The sequence below is a fragment of the Lutjanus erythropterus genome, chromosome 4 (assembly GCF_056507025.1).
Source record: "Lutjanus erythropterus isolate fLutEry1 chromosome 4, fLutEry1.hap2, whole genome shotgun sequence".
Taxonomy (NCBI): Eukaryota; Metazoa; Chordata; class Actinopteri; order Lutjaniformes; family Lutjanidae; genus Lutjanus; species Lutjanus erythropterus.
In genome coordinates this window covers 45,040,512-45,057,825 of record NC_139320.1, presented here as the reverse complement: position 1 = coordinate 45,057,825, position 17,314 = coordinate 45,040,512, and positions in this window count along the sequence as shown.

Sequence of the window (17,314 nt, the reverse complement as noted above, 5' to 3'; positions counted from 1 at the left end):
CCTCCATGTTTTCCGTGTTCCTCTTTGTGTCTTTTGTCCTCTCCCTGTCTGTCTTTCTTTTGTCTGTGTTGTGGATGTGGCGCCTCCCTCACTCCTCTGGTTTCCTGATTGCTTCTCTTCCAACTCACCTGCTCCCTGCTGTGTACCCATCAATCATAGACATACAGTATAGACGCTACATTGACCACTTTGGCTTGTTGCTGTGTTCCATTAACGTGGACGCCATTTTTATTAGGTCAAGACTCACCTGTGAACTAATACAGGGAAATGAATTATTTTCAAGGATCTATGATCTACATGGCAGCAATGTTGACATTGCTTTAGCCAATGTGGCGTCTCCATATATATGTGTATGCCATCAACTCATCAACCCTGCAGCATAAGATACCAGTTCACTCATCTTCAGCCAGGCAGTAGAGTCAAATGCTTCAGGCCCCCTGGATTGTGCAGTAAGATAATCTTTTATTCTGAAATTCACTAACCCTGCTTTTCTTGTGCCTTAGGACCCCGACCTGCCAACCTGCCTGCCTGCTCGCTCCCAGCTATTACCCCGAGTCATAGTCATTCCCTGCCATCAGCTCATTTCCCTCCGCCTTCCCCACGCTTTATTACATTACAGAGGAAATGCAGCTATTACCATCTGGAAAATTTGGTAATGTAGTTTTTTTTTTTAGGTAATTAAGGAGAATGGCTTATTTGTCTTTCTGAGCTGCACTGATAAATATTTTTCATGTCACAATGTGTACAATACAATATACTAACAAACATGCAAAAATTTTCCTTCAGCTCCACCCAGAATGTTTAAGACTCTTTCAGCCACCAGAGAATATCAAATTTTCATTTTTATACTCAAGCTTTTAATAAAAGAGAGATAACATGTTAATCAGTGAGCTGCAGAGGTTCTGATGGTAGGTAGATTTTCTTGCAGAGCCAAGTTTGCTGTTTCCCTCTGTATCTATGCTAAACTGAGTTAGCGGACTACTTACCTTACCTTCATATTTAATGTACTTGTGATGCCAATAGATGACTGCACGATTAAATGTGCCACCCACACTAGCTGGTACCAAAAATATTAGTTGGTTAAACTATTTATCTATACGTTATTCATGTATAATGCCAGTTAACTGTTCCTAAGCTGTTATGCAGCCACCCGCCTCTAGTCGGTGCTGCAGCTCTGGCAGACTGCATCTTCTATCGCGCAGTGCAAATGCCTGAATGGCCTGGATGTTGTTATGATGGCAGCTCATTACCTGCACAGTCTTTTGATGTAGAAAATAAAAATAAGGTTGATTGAGTGAGTAGATGCGCTGCTAGCACTGCTAAAGTTAGCCACACTGTGGGGCAGGCTGGCAGATAATGTCAGCTGCTTGTTAACATGTTCATGTGGTGTGACGGACATGTCTGAGCATTTTTTGCTTTGAAACTACAGCGAGCAATGGCAGTCTAAAAAAAAACAAACAGATTCAGTCAGGCTGGGTAGATGATGTCATAAACCTAAGGAACCAGGGGTGGCATTATACATCAGCGACAATGCCCAACCCATGGCAGAAGTCAGATGTAGCTAGTTACCGTTAGCTAGCCAAACAGCTGCTTGGGGGCAGGGATGTGGTTGTGGGGTGTGGAGAGGACAGGGACTACTTTCATATTAATGAATCCTTGAATACCAAATAAGGGCAAGGTGTAGAGCTATATGTAAGCCATTTTGAAAAAAAAAAAAAAAAAGAACATTGGACACTTTTTGTTACTTCTTGCAAATGATTTTATATTGTTGAAAATATGACTGGAAGTTTTTTTGGACGAGGTTTAAATTTATCGGTTGACAAGTCAGGACAGCAGGAAAATTGGTCGCCAGGAACATCTCTATACCGTACAGACAATCAATCCACTCATCTAACTCTCCACCAGAAAGTAAGTCAGCGTATTTCCCAAAATGCTGAATTATCTCTTTAACATGCAGGTCATGTTTAAATCGTAAATTTCTACTTGGTCAGTTTAGATGCCTGAGGTTTCAAAAATGCAGTTTTGTTGCTGAGAGAGGAGATACACAATGGCCTCATTTAGTACTCCAGACACTGACTGTATCTAATTGTGTGTGTGTGTGTGTGTGTGTGTGTGTGTGTGTGTGTGTGTGTGTATGTATGTGAGGCTTTGAAGTCAGTTGATGGCTGTTCAAAGCACGTAGCAAGACACAGATACACAGCTGTTGAAACAAACTGTACATAAGTGTGTGTGTGTGTCTGTGTGTGTGTGTGTTGTTATTGGTGTGATTTAAGGATACACTCTCAGTAGCCTCCTACTTCCTGGAACATCCTGTAACTTCATTACCATGGTCTCATTAGAAACTCATTTAGACCAATCAGATTGCTCTGTAATCTAATCATTCTGTATAAATTATGAGAGAAATCCATTATTACTGCAAACATCCAGCTAATTAGAACTGGGACGCACCACCTGCTGTGTGTTTGTGTCCTTGTACATCGTCTGGGATTCACAGAACATTGTAGACAGACTTCAGCTCCTCACTGAGCTGGTTTGGGTTGTAATCTGCAGAAAGAGAAAGTTATTACAAGATATTTCCCTATTGTTTTAGGGTTCGTGTGTGTGTGTATGTGTGTGTGTGTGTGTGTGTGTGTGTGTGTAAGAGAGTGTGTGGTCTATCCAATCCCCAGCTCCTGTAAAGTAAGAGCAATGGACGACGCGGTCACCTTGACCCAATCACTCAGCTTACAGCGACCAGGTTGTGTTGTGTGCTGGGAGTTAATTTAACTTGGCTTTGAGCATTTATGACTCAGAATGAGTGTGTGTGTGTGTGTGTGTGTGTGTGTGTGTGTGTGTGTGTGTGTGTGTGTGTGTTCTTAATTCTCTACAGGCAGAATATTCTGTTTTTTAGATTATTTACATCTTTTTCTTGGTTCGACAGCTGACAGGAACTTCTAACCTCTTTAACGAGAGGATAGGAGGAGACGGAGGCGATTGTGAGGAGCAGAAATGGGATTTGGCAGAGGCTTGTTTGAGGAGGGATTTACCGTAAACGAGGGTAAATTGATTTAGGTGAAGTTTAGGAGACGAGTGGGAGTGGACAAAGGGAGGAGGAAAGGAGAAAAGTAAAGAATAGGTCGAAAAATTAAGGTGTGGATAGAGAGATGTGAAGAAAAATGAAGAAAGTGAAAAGGGAGTAACATACATGAAGTCGCTGTCAAATTAGTCTGAGCGCTCGTAATACGCTGCCATAGTTGTACTGCTTGTTATCTTGGAAATACATTCTTGGAATGAAATAAAAATACATTTCCAGACAGCTGAGAAAAATGATCTTGGAGAGAATTACTCATCAGTTTGAGACATATCACAGAGGTAGCTATAAGTTCTCCAGAAATGATAGCGGAGATTAATCAAGAAATAAATATTTTTTAAATGCACAGGTAACATTTGTTTAAAGGTGAGGGAGGTTTCATTTTAACATCTTTCACGTTTACCTGTAATTTTAGCTCACGCACTGCCATTTTCCATATTTATATTTTGTTGATGTAAAGTACGTTATAGGTTAAAGACCGAAAACATACGAAACTGCAGTTTTAATTGCAGCAAGAAAGTAAATGAAAGGCTATTTTCAACTCAGGTGTGTTAGTGCATAAAACCATCTGCAGGCCTCATCGCTGCTGCCAGTCTGAAGACAAACAGACTGTAAATGAACATGGATATGCAGTGTAGAGCTGGGGGTGATTTGTCAATGTAGTCGGCGTCAGAACATGGATTCACCAGGAGAACAAACTGCAGAGAGCCTCACTGCGACCATCTAAACTGTATACAGAAACACAACAGTACGACTCTCTCTATGCTCCACAAACTGGACATGTCTTATTACTTACTAAAGCTTTATACGAGTGCTGGAAGTGAAGCGCGACCTGTCCTCCTCCTGCTGCAGCAGCAGTGACACAGCAGCATCGTCCTGTTTACTTTCTGTCAGCACCCGAAATCATCTGAATGAATCAATGATATATATTTTAGAAACTCCCAGTCTAAGTCCTTCTAGCTTCTCATTGGTTAGTTGAGAGACATGTGACCCGTAACAAGGAAGTGTAACCAGGGAAATGTTGTTGTGAAGCTGTTGGAGTGTGGAGTACAGTAAAGTGCTGCCTAAGAAAATATCCGTCTACATCCTGCTGTTTATCCTGAACAAGAGTGATCCAACCACCACGCATCGAACCCTCATGTTAGAATATCGTTGTAAATAAATAATATAAATATTAATATTGTAAGAAAACCAATCATTTCATGTAAAGAGACCTGGCCTTATTTTCTCTTATAGTTACCATACTCCTAAAAAACAATGGTGAATTTACATTTTCAAAAGTCACTATATGTCACCATATTAGGTAACACAATGGTGAGTAAGCCTTAGGCCCGCTGATGAAAATACTAATTAATATAAATATAAATATAAATGAATATAATATTAATATATACTATATAATATATAGAGTGTCTGTGATGAAATTCCCAGATGAAATGCTGTTTAACCAAGTAACTGCTAATGCAAACTGATAACTTGCTCCTGCTGCAGCTTCACATTAAAAACATTGAATTCGGGCGCCCTGGTTGCTCAGTTGGTAGAAAGTTTGTCCCACATACTGAGGCTGTCAGTCCTCAACTGTGTGTGTGTCACCCTCTCATTGACTTTCATTATGAAGTAGTCACAGGAAATGCAATGTTTTTGTCAGTGAGCAAAGATCTTACTTCTATCATTCACCTACAAAACAAGTCAATTTTTTTTGACAGCAGGTCAGTTTGAAATCTTGCAGGGAGTAAAGGAACAGTTGGGAGCAGCCACAGTGAGCTGTTAGATGAAGGCGACACGCTGCACACCTCCAACTTCTCATCAAGGTAACCAACTCCTTTCACTGTGCCGTGCTGTTCACAGACTCATGATGAGTGCAGCATAAAAATCAGATCATGGTTGCTCACACAATGACTGAAAAAGGCCAATTATTGCCTGACATCTTCATTAAAATAGATAGTAGTCTGTTTCACTGGTCCTAGTAATGGTCTGTAATATTAAACCACATAACCACTGAAATCTTAAGGTTTCAAACTTTAAAACATAAAAATAACATGATATTTGCAGCTGAAGACGCAGTATTAAATAATCTATACAGAGAGAAGTCATATGCATCATTTTTCCTAGTGCTGCACTGTAAATACTGTGTGTGTGTGGACGCAATTCAAGTGTGAAATTTGGCTGCTTTTTCTGCATCATACAAACTTTAGCAGCCATGTAGGGTGTAAATAACATTTTTCCATAGTGCCAAAATGACACATCTCTTTAGAATTCAAACTCTCCTCCAACAAGCCTAATTTATGTACAGTATTACTCAGACAACAGTAATGTGACAGTCCTGGATATTAATTTTCTCTCTCATGGATAGTTCGATGGAAGCATAAATTTACCACATTAGAAAAACAACACAAGACCCATAAATCATAAGAGGATTAAAGTGAAACATTGGACTGGAATGTTTATTTTTCTCCATATTTTCCTCATGTCTCCCTCCTCTTCTCTTCTGCATCTTGTCAAGTTCACATGAAGCAGGCATGCAGTACATGCAGCCACACACACATGCGTAAACACACTGTGCTGTACTGTATATGGTGTGATGGTTAGAAACATTAATGCTCGCGCGCTCACAAGAGTTTAATCACAGTTTAACAGTAAACATCCCCCCGGCCTGTTTGACATTTGACCTTTGTGAACTTGTTCTATTTGTCTTCTGTCCTCAGCTGGAACAACAGTCCACACTGTGTGTATGTGTGTGTGTGTGTGTGTGTGTGTGTGTGAGTGTGTGGGAATTTATTGATGTTTTGATAATTTTTCAACCTTTAGTGGTCAGAACAAAAGAGAGGAAGGTATGTTTATGTGTGTGTGTGTATTTTGGCTAAAGACACTGGTGACCTTTTCAAGCAACTACGTGTTGTTAATCATGTTTTCAGGGCCTTTGACCTGACATCTAAATGGAAAAAAGGCAAACAGTGATCAGCTTGGACTAAAAAATGATCATCGCAGTTATTTAGGACACTTTTTTTGCATCTACTTGTGTCACATGACCAGTATAAAATGTGGAGAGTAAGGTTGGATTTGACAGTTTAATGTGACAGATCATCTTGTTTACTCAAACTCTTTATTTTTCTATTAAAGGTAAAATATTTGGACACTGGAATGCAGCGTGTGTGGTCTGATGTGTTTTCATTTGTGAAATATTTTTTGTCCAGCGGCGGCAGCTGAGTTGAAGCTTGTTTTTCTGAAAAGCTCTGCTGAACTTTTCTGGTCATTGAACAGCATATCCAGTAAAATTAATGGAAAAGGCTTTGCTCAAGGGCAGCATGGTGGTAGCTGCTGTATTTTTGTCTGTTATTAACATAAAGACTCTCCTCCTCAGTGATGTACAGCATTTATCACTGTCAGGAGCTGCTGTCTGTCTTCCTGCTGGTCTGGTGGAGCTCCTGAAGGTCACAAGCTCCCGTTGTTTTGTAAAAACCCATTGAAACATTTCACAAGGATACACTGACGTCTAGATGATCCATCACATACTCACTATAGTGTTTAGATTAAGCAGCTGGTGAATGGTGTGTTTTCCTGAATATGGATTTACTAAATGATGTTGGACTGATGTTGGCTGCACTGTTGTCATACATAGTGATGTCTAAACCAAACTTCTATGCAAAAAGCTGCCAGTTGTAAGAGGTGAAACACTAAGAATGATATAATAATGGTATCTTGTTATTCCATCACATGCAATCTGCAGGGATCTCCAGTGAGAGAGTGCATGTATGAACATGTGTGAACACACACATCCAGGCTGAATATGGAACCGCCTACTACATACTACTGACAAAGACAATACGCAATACACACTGGTGGATTTGGGGCCTATGTGTGTGTAAAATAATTAATAATGGAGTGAAAAAAGTCAAATTTCCTCCAAGGGGATTAATAAAGTATGTTCTTCTCTAGGGTGCCATTATAGTGGAGAAAACTTGTAGTGCCATACAGGCTGCCCTACATTTCAGAAAATTAGTTGGCCTCTACGTTTAAATAGGTCTGTGTGTGTTTATAACAACGGTATAGTAGTTGTTACACCTTAAGTCATATAACATATAACAATGCAATTTTAATAAAACAAGGTTTTGAAACTGTTTCACCATAAATGTATCACAACTTTTGCCATGCAGTGTGTAGTACATATTGCACGCTCCTTTTCAGAGTAGTATGCAGTATGAAACAGTTAATCGATGTACTTTGCAGTATGCAAGGCCAGACTTTCCAGTTTTGGAAGAAAATAATAGCACGCCTACAGTGATTTTCATGGTTTTCCCAAAGATGATCATTTACCTGAGAGATGCTAACACCAATCCGACAAATGGAAGGAATCAGATGGACCAGCATTCTGTTGCATTACTTCACTGCAAATGTAAAGTGTGTTGAAACTAGTTCTCCTGGTATTTCTGTTGCTTTGGAAACATTTAATGTTACCCTTGCTTCAGTCAAACTGGGTGCTTTTTCATAAATCTTGCTCACTGATGGTATTTTTGTTCGTTTTGATACTCTTTCCTCTGACATTTTCCACTTTGCAATAGCTAAATAATTTCAATAAAATATGTAAAAAATTGTAACATTAGTATGAAAAGTATTTTTGGCATTCTGCAGATTTTTCTTTTGTTGTACATGCATACTACATTTTGGCCAAATCAGTATGAACTGTTAGTACAGTAGGCAGACACACACACACACACACACACACACACACACACACACACACACACACACACACACACACACACACTGTACATAATGCATAATGAAACACTTTTGAAGTGCAGAGCCACTCTACACACTGACAAACACACACACTTTTTTACACTCTCCCTCCTCTTGAGTGTGTTGGTGTGTGTATGCACAAGTTGGTGTGCATTTGAATGCTCGCATGTGTGTTTGTGTGTGATGTCCATGCCCTTTGTCTCCTACCCTGCAGTGAGGTTTATTTTTGGGGTGATGCCTGATGGTTTGCTCCCACAGGACACTCATACTGTCAAAACAAATCACTCTGCGTGTGTGTGTGTGCATGCAGGTGTGGGTGTGGCTATTTTATTTGTATTTTCGTATGCATCAGCACGTATTACTGCTTACAGTGCATGGCTGTGGCTGTGGATGGATTGCTTTGTTATTGTGTGTGTGTGCAGATTTTGAAGTGCGTGGTGAAACGCAGCTGTACGACCCGCTGCCCAGTGAGTTCAGACTCTGTAAACTGAAAAATTCCTGAAGTACTTTGGTGAGTCAAATCTCTGAGAGTCATGCTGTATTATACTGGACAACAAAGACGTTCAGACAGCAGACACAGAGCTGGAGTTTTAAACAAGTGTATAAAAGTCTAAAAGCTGATTTAACGTGGCACAAAAAAAGACCTGAATCAATCACAGAAGCACACTGGTGACCAACTTCGATAAAAGGAACAATCTCTGTTGTTATATTAATATTTTTGTTGAATCAAAACAAACTCCTTGTAATGAGAGAGGCCTGCAAGTAGTGCTGAGCTCACAGAGAAACACTGCCTGACTCTGCAGCTCTACAGAGTCCAGCGTCAGCTCTCAGACGCATTTGGCTCATGGTTTTAGTTTGCAAGTCCATATGGTCAAGTCCCAACGGCTCAAGACTACAGTATGCTACGTGTGCAGTGTGAAATGGCAAGCAAATAAAATCTGAACACCTAGCAAGTGAAGGAAACTCAAATGTCTTTAATAAGAATTTAACAAGATGAAACAGAAATGCACACCGGACCTGCCACTGAAAGGACTTCAGTGGGATACCCAGGTTACTTTTCTGTTAAAAAGAAAAAAAACTAAAAAGATTTTAGGAAACTATACAGTATGCATTAGGGCTCTGCCTGACTCAGAATTTTGTCAGTCAAATTGGATTTGGCCGTTCAAGTGACGCTTTATTGAACTGACAGAGTTCAGTGGAACGTTCAGGGTGACAGTGACATTCACACACTAAAGGAAAGAAGTCAAGTGAGCCCTCCAGGCTAATGTGTGCTAACTGTGCTAACGGATGATCAGTAATGTGCAGCAGCACGTCTTTGCCGACATTATATATCAAACAAAAGCCAGAGACTGTAGTGTATGAAGTTCCTGTGAGCTTCAAAGTCACCACTTCTAAGCAGAAGGCAGAGGATAAAATTATCTCTGAGCTTTGGCCTCTCTTTCTCCAGGCAGCTGCCTCGTCTCAGAACTACTACGTGTATGTGGCATCTGAAGTTGTCCATGTAGGTGCCTGTTTGGGAGTATAAGGCCCTGTGTCTACATGGCATTTTTTTCTGAGCGCCACCGCCTTTCAACGCGGAGAATGCAAACAGTGCTGCTTGTTTTTTCTTTTTATCTCACCACACATACACATTCATCCCAGTGCTCCCCATCACCCTGCCAGCAGTTTTCTGCCAGAAATGGACACAGACCTTAATCCAGGCTTCACTCAGACTCACCCTGGGTTCGGCCAGGTCGGCAGCTGCCTCTACCCGTCGCAGATGTCTTCGAGTGGATGGGACAACTTGACAAACACCGGAGAGCAGAATGAAAAAGAGGAAGGCTCACTTTGCAGCTACTTCTGGGGACCAAAACGTCCACACTGACAAAAAAACAAAACAAATCAGCAACATCTGCTCGACTTGAGTAATCTAAGTTGACTGACGGGTCTCTGACTGATGATTTGAATCTTTGTCTTTCAGGGGGTAGCCATAAATTGCATCATACAAAAGTTTTTTTTATTTACGCTTTGGGATCAATAGTCATTTTAATGCAGTTAGTAAGAAGAATATCTAGTTAAATTCTGGGCTAAAAAAGACCATGAAGTTGAGTAAACTCTCAATCACAGCTTCCCCTCATGCTATCATACAGTTACAGTAGCTACCTTAAAGAAACAACATATCCTCTGGGGGACAGGTAAAGAGCAAAGAACCAAGACTGCAGTTGTGATGATACTCTGACGTTAACACTGTGTGAAGTGAGTTGATTTTGTGCACCCATGATGACAGCCTGAGCGCTCACAATCACTGATCACTTTCATGGGCTTGTATACCTGTCTGTGAGTGTATCAATCAGTTTGATTAACTCAGCTGAGGGTTGTTGCTGATATTGGCAACAGGTTGACATGTCCCCTTTCATACTCTCAGGTTCAGTTCTCTTTTAATTTCACTTTTATTCATCACTTAAATTCTTCATAAATTGATTTTTTTTCCCATCCATCCTCTATTGCCTAAGCATCAATTTCTCTCTTCATCTCCCCTCTCCAAACCAGCAATTCCTGCACAACTAGCAGCTCTCACATCACCAGTCTGAGTCTGAAAATATGTCTGAAACATAATGAAACTATTTCAGAAATAATTTTTCTATTAACGGACGAGATAGTGAGTTTGGCAGCCTGAAATGTGACATTACTGTGTGGTCAGAGTAGTAAATTTTGGGAATACGACCACCTCAGCTCCAAAATTGGCATCATGGCGGTAATTTCATGCACATTTAATCAAGTACAAGCTGGTCATTTTTTCTGATCTCCATTTAATGTGTCACTTTCTCAAGATCCTGACCATTTTTTCAATTTTAGTTCTCTCACCTGTTAAGTTCCTCCTTTCATGAGGACCTCTCCTCATCTTTTTTGTATTTTGTTCTCTTCATCGTTCCTTTTCCTCTGTTTAACCTCCTTCTGCTCCCTCTTGTTCTTTTCTCTTCTCTGTCTCTTATGAAGGAAACTGGAGTAACTCTCCTGTTGCCCTCTCCCTCCGCCTGCTCCTCTACATCATGCCCCTGTGACTGATGCTCGAGTTCTGCCTGCAGCTTGCATTTGTGCAGATGGCTGGGAACACACACACACACACACACACACACACACACACACACACACACACACACACGCACACACACACAGGTTTGTGTTAATACAGCTGGCTGGATGTAGGTGCCCCAGTTACATATGGAAAATAGGGCAGCGACGGTGGTTGTGATTAAGTTGTGTGAATGTGTGTATGTGTGTCTTGAGGCCGCTTGTTCTGCTCATGTAAGAGATGGGCGAGCAAAGGTCATAACCTGAAAAATGTGTGTGTATGAATGTGTGTGTGTCCAGAGATACAAAGGTAAGTAAAATCCTCCACAGTGAATGTCAGTTCTCACTTCTTGAAGGATCTGATGTGTGGTTAGGTAATGTGTTCAGGATTTGAGTAAGCATTAGAATTATTAGTTTGGCATAATGCAAAATTCAAATTCAAAGTAGAGTGTGTGTTGCTGTGTGGAGGCCAACTGAAAACCTGAATACTGTAAAAAAGAACGTTATGTACAATTTGACAAAGATGAAGGCCTTTTTTAGTGGAAATTAAAAAATGACAGGACACAAGGAGATTTAAGGCCCCAACACATGATCAGCGCTAAAATGCTTTGTGCTGGCTGTCCCATTGTTTTCCTATAGAGAGGAATACGCTCAGTGTGGCACCCTGCTCAGATCTGCCGCTTCCCACTGTGCGCCACGTTCAAATTATTTGAACTTTGACCACATTTGCCGCGGACCTTTCAAAGCGCAACCAATGAAATAACAGCTGTATGTGATGATGCAGGCAGAAGACACCACAGATGTGTTGACGTGACACAAGCAGAGGAGGGAGAGACTGATGGTCGAGTCTTGAAGGGAACCCCAGACCTGCAGTAGAGCCTGCGGGATGAATGAAGGGACGACATACAAAAATTCCCTTCCAGACAAGACCGAAGAAAAGTGTTTCAGGGTTCCCTAAACTCTGTAACACAACATTAAAAACAGATTACAAGCTCGCCAGTAAACATAATGCTTGGGGAAATGTAATCAGTCAGGTCGGGTTTAAAGATTTGTGAATCATATACAGTAGTTTATGAACTTAGCTACATCCAGAGCTAAAGGCAGCTCAGCCGTTTGTGTACCAGGTAGGATGTAGCGGTTGTAGCGCTGTGCTTTGCCTCTCTGCGCCCTACTTCGCAGTGAGTCCAGCACAAATTGCTTATCATGTGAAGGCCCCTTTAGGAGGCCATTTTTTTTAGTGCTATGGAAGTCAAAGCATTGTAGAAATATAAGTTTAACCCTGGTTCCTCTAGCAATTATCATTAAGGAATCTGTGTTGATGTTCTTGTTTGCATGTCATTGCTATTCTGCACGCTGACACTTAAACAGTAAACATCTGCAGACTGAAAAGGTAATTCCTGGGTAAACAAAAATGTCTTCATGAACAAATACTTTCAACTACAATGTGAAATCCTGTATGATTAACTTGAAGAGGAAAAGAACTTAGTATGCAGCAACTTCCCACCATCCTCTGTAATTCCCTGTAAACCTCAACCCCATTTTAAACACACACATACACACAAGGAGCCCGCACAAATACCCGATTATTTAAGCATGCAGCGACAGTCACAATGGGTGCGTCTGTAATCAGAACAAGCCAACAAGTGTAAACATGTGCTAATGTTTCTGATTGGGTTGTGGAGGGATCAGATATCTGACCTGTGTCTGATGCTGTGTGTCTGCGATTGCTGATTGTGTCAAATGTGCCGTAACTTTCTAATCATACGTTGGGCTGCACAGAGCATGTTTCAAAGCAGGGGAAAAAATAAACAAAGTTATGACTGATGACACACATGTGCACACACACACGTGCACAAACATGAAAAAACCCGATCTGACCAGATTTTTAAAAGTAAGACACATTTAGGTAAAACTGGTCTGGAAAGAGAGACGAGAGATGATCGGAGTGTGGTGTTTCTTATAAATCAAATAAAGCCGGATCTAAATGTTCTCCTGTTCTCACTAGACGCTCATTTGGCCTGATTAATGAAGCAGAGATGCATGACGAGGCGTCATTACTGATGCCAACATGATTTTATTGATGCGTTTCATGTGTGGAGTTTGTCTGTCTGACACTGATTTATGACACTCACCTTTACCAAACTCTTACCTGTTATTCCATCTTAATAATCGGATCGACGTCCTCCTGATGGATGCTTTTTTCCAATCACTGTGCTCTTTTGTGGCTCCTTCACATCATTTTGTACAAGCTGGGATTAGGGGGGCAAAATGGCAAAAGTGAAATGTTACAGATCAAATTCCAATTTTAAAATTGTAAACGGTCTGAGTGACAGAGCATTAATTCCAGTGGCACGAAGAATCCAGTCTTCTCATCAGTTGCAGTGACACTGTTTCATATCTGAGCAAACATGAACCTCAAAGCTTGGGCTGAAAAAGGAAAGCTTCACTCAGGGCAACGTCAGCTGCCAGCTACATCAAAGTAGCATCCCACTCTCTTAGAAGTGCCAAAGAATCAAGTATCCATGAGAAAATAAAGAAGAAAACAACCCTTTGAATATGTTTGAGCCGGCCAGACAGACATAACAAAGTCTGGTCTCTGACGCCATAGTAAATCACTTTAAGCTTCGGCTTAAAACTTGCTCTTCAACTGCACTGGTTAATGAATAAATTGTTTTTTAAACCTGATGACCCTGCATATTTAACTACCTCCCTCTTCTAAATAAGAGTTCAAGGGAAATCAAATAGAACCGACAGCCTCCTGCTCTCTTTACTTAAGTAACCATCATCCTAAAATCAGTCTTGACTGAAAATAAAAAAGACTAAGAGACTACAGCAAAGCTAGTGGCTCTGTGAGGCTGTACTTAAAATCAGAATGCAAATATGCTCCGATATAGATCAAGGTATTGGGAATTGTGCTTAAGCAACACTGCCTGTGTGTACCTGTGCCTGACATATTCTACAGGTGGAGATATGGAAACTGTTGGAGGTGTCACGTTGCTCATATGATGTTGATGTGAGTATCAGCTGATCATTTTCTCAGTGAGAACTGCGTCTGTCACACAGAAAAAACAGGCAAGAGGTTCTGCGAGGTGCACGTACTGTATGCCAGTGTGGCCCAGGCCGTATGGTATTTGCTTTCTGTGGGAGAACAAAATGACAAGATCAATACCACTGTAATACCTGTCCAGTAAATGTGGATGCAGCCAACATTTGGTTAGCTTAGCTTAGCATAAAAACTATGCGGAACAGTTAGGCTTTGTCCAAAGGTAACAAAATCTGCCTTCCAGCACCTCAAAAGCTCACTAACTGTCACTTTTTTACTCCATGTTGTTTCTTTAATTTGGACAAAAACCAAAATGTAAGAACAGAAGTATAATGGTACATGGATTTAGTTATATTTGGACGGAGCTAGGCTAGCTGTGTCTGCCTGTTTTCAGTCTTAATACTAAGCTAAGTTAACTGACTGCTAACGGAACTTGTGAACAGCAGGTCATGTTGCGTGGTCACCATGTAGCATGTTAGCATACTAAGATTTTCTAATTGGCTCTAAACGTAAAGTACAGCTGATGCTGATGGGAATTCCATCAGTTTTGCAGATATCTGGTTATATGAGGATTTTATCTCAGTTGGTGAGTTAGGTGAATGGGTAACACTTTATTTGAAGGTCATAAGACTGTCATAACCATCTCATGAACATGAAGAAGTCTTTATGAACGTTTATGTAATTGTCATATAATAAGTCTACTTAGGTGAACCCAGCAGGTAAACCCCCTTGGTACTGTCTTCCCTGTCAGGAGGCTAGAGTCAGCCTGCTAGATGCATGTGAAAGTCAAAACATTCATAAAGACTCTCTCATGGTCATGAGAAATGCCATGACATGGTTATGACAGTGTTATGGCTGTCATATGCACACACCTTCAAATGAAGTGTTACCAGTTTATGTACTGTATGTGTGTTTTCAGAGCAACAGGTGTTTGTTTTGGGGATAACAGGCAGTTGGACATTGGTCCAGTACAACTTTTTTTTACTGTTAGGGTTTTGGAACAATGAGCTGTTGGAACAAATGCATGGCACCATCTCCAGAACCAGGCATGGCAAACAAGAACAAGAACAGGGGAGAACATGCAGACTCCTCACAGAAAGGCCGTGTCGCAACCAGGACACAAATCAACAACCTCCTTCACTGTAAAACAAATGTACTAACCACTGCACCACCGTGCCACCTGCTGAGCTCATTACTACAGTTTTTTCACTTCAACAGAGCAGTTATTAGGGTTGTAACTGTCACTCTACAAAAACGGTGTTACTATTGTAAAGCAAACATTTACGCAACTGTGAACCTGAATCTCATTTTGAAAATGTGAAAGTCCAATTGTGGCACAAAATGTCCTCCTCCTCCTCCTCCTCCTCCTCCTCTTCGTCCTCCAGGAGAAACTTTGCTCTTATCCTCAACAGCAGGCTGAGCTGGGTCTCATCTCTTACCTAAGGGTAAACTCTCAGTCTGATGCCCAAAGCACTCTTGTCTCCATCCCACGCTAGAAAAAAAAAAAAAAATCTATTTCTGTGGTCTCCTCTCTGACACGCCAGTAAACCTGAGGCAACTAAAAATGGCCTCTCTCTGAGGAAGGCCTGTGTGACTCCAGTCTGACCCCGCTGCCTCCTCACTCCTCCTTCACCGCTGCACAGATTTAAGACGACGAGGAGGCAAACTAATTCACTCCAGCTGGAGGCGATGACTGCACGTCTCTGTGTGTGTTTTCAAGCTCTATTTCTTTCACTCACTGCAGACACACGTGCACGCACATGCTCACAAACACTTGAATGCCTGCACTTTTTCTCGGACGTGCCGTCTATAACTGTGAGTCTCACATATAAACAGACAAAGGACCTCCATGAAGCCATCTGGACAGCAGGTTGCCATTTCATCAATAACCATAATTCCCCTCTATTCCCCAGAAAGGTTAAGGATACAAAAACAAATCGAATAAAGAAAATTCCTGGTTGTGGAAGCAGAAATAGAGAGAGGGATATCTGACATGAAGGTGAGGAGCAGGTGTACAGGTCGTGGTGTTACATAACAGGTCCACACCATCCCATGTCCATGTCACACAGCTCAAGTGAGGGTCAGGGTGTCGCATGTGTGAGGTCATGGCAGTTCAAACAATTGTAAATTCCTCAGTCAGAAATGTAATTGTCCTTCACCTGCTCTTTGGATGTGGTCTGTTTCTGTTTCTGTTTTTGATTCAAACTCAACTTCCCATTTATATTTAAGTTTAATAGTTAATTAATTATAAATTAGTTATATTAATCCGACTTGAGGTTCAATTAGGTTTACACTGAAACAGCTGGCAGAAATGTCCTTCAGAGGGCTATTTTTCACTTTTATACTTTACATCTCGGAGCCTGTGGTCTTAATAATCACTAATAATTTTATAATCTCTTTTTTTTTTACACACAAGTATCTGCAGTTCTACTCGGGTAAATAATGTGTGTACTTTTGCCACTTTTGGCATTCACATAACTCATTGATCTTGGTGTCATTATGTTGTATTTTCTCTCAAATAATTACGGTAACAAGTTGAACACGGCAGCAGCCACCATATGTGTTTATGTATCTGTTCGCCTCAGAGGCAACAAGGGGAGGTGGGGTGTGTAATGTCACATACATGGTGCAAGACACGACTGCACGTACATATCACTTGACCTCTAACTTCCTAGCCAGTCATTTCCTTCCGTGCGTGCAGGGGAGAAAGCTTATGATTACAGGTTGTGATTAAAGTAATGTGATGCAGACAGAGGGGTTAAACGTGCAGACTGACACAGCTGTCCTCAAGAGACGGGGAGGATGGAGCGGAGATGAACCGCAAAAAAAAAAGAAACAGAGAGAGGAAGAACGTGATCGTCAACTAAATAAATTAATAAATTAAAATAGATACTACCAGATGGTGAGACAATATAGAGACAAAGAAAGGGAAAGAAAAAGACAAAATGGCAGAGATAACATGGAGGAAGACAGGATGGAGAAAATTCTTCCAAGATAAGATGAAAGAGGGTTTAAAAAGACAAGAGAGAAGAGAGGTATTTAGATACAGAAGATGTGAGAAAGACAACAAATAACAACAATACAATGTGGTCGGAATCAATATATTGATTTTACAAAGAAAGTCTTTCTGATATTGACCCATGTCACAATATGGCAAAATTATATGTAAAGTATGATCATGCATTAAAGGAGAAATCTGTAATATATGCCCTGTAATAAATACATAAAATGACCACGATATGTCCTCAGAGATGAAAGAAACATAAAGTTACTTGCTTCTCTGACAAAAACGCTACAGCCGTGGTGTCGTCCTTTGAAATGTATGTTCCGGCCCATAACTTGTGTTATTTTCCTGTTTCACATTAAGTAGACTTCAAATAAATGCAGAATGTTTGCACAATGAGTTAGTG